Genomic DNA, 547 nt, shown 5'->3' with positions numbered 1-547 from the left:
GTCTCTGGGGTTGCACAGAGTCGGACACGACTGAAGTGACTTAGCAGCAGCCACAGAAGAAATAAAAAAGAGTCAGTATATAATGAATAATGCAATAAATGAGATCAAAAACACTCTGGAGGCAACAAATAGTAGAATAATGGAGTCAGAAGATAGGATTAGTGAAGTAGAAGATAGAATGGTAGAAATAAATGAATCAGAGAGGAAAAAAGAAAAACGAATTAAAAGAAATGAGGACAATCTCAGAGACCTCTGGGACAATGTTAAACGCTCCAACATTTGAATCATGAGAAAATACTTGAGGAGATAATAGTTGAAAACTTCCCTAAAATGGGGAAGGAAATATCACCCAAGTCCAAGAAACCCAGAGAGTCCCAAACAGGATAAACCCAAGGCAAAACACCCCAAGACACATATTAATCAAATTAACAAAGATCAAACACAAAGAACAAATATTAAAAGCAGCAAGAGAAAAACAACAAATAACACACAAGGGGATTCCAATAAGGATAATAGCTGATCTTTCAATAGAAACTCTTCAGGCCAG

The sequence above is a fragment of the Bison bison genome, unplaced genomic scaffold (genome assembly GCF_000754665.1).
Source record: "Bison bison bison isolate TAMUID 2011002044 unplaced genomic scaffold, Bison_UMD1.0 scf7180017853184, whole genome shotgun sequence".
Lineage (NCBI taxonomy): Eukaryota > Metazoa > Chordata > Mammalia > Artiodactyla > Bovidae > Bison > Bison bison.
Note: the sequence above shows the minus strand (reverse complement) of the source record.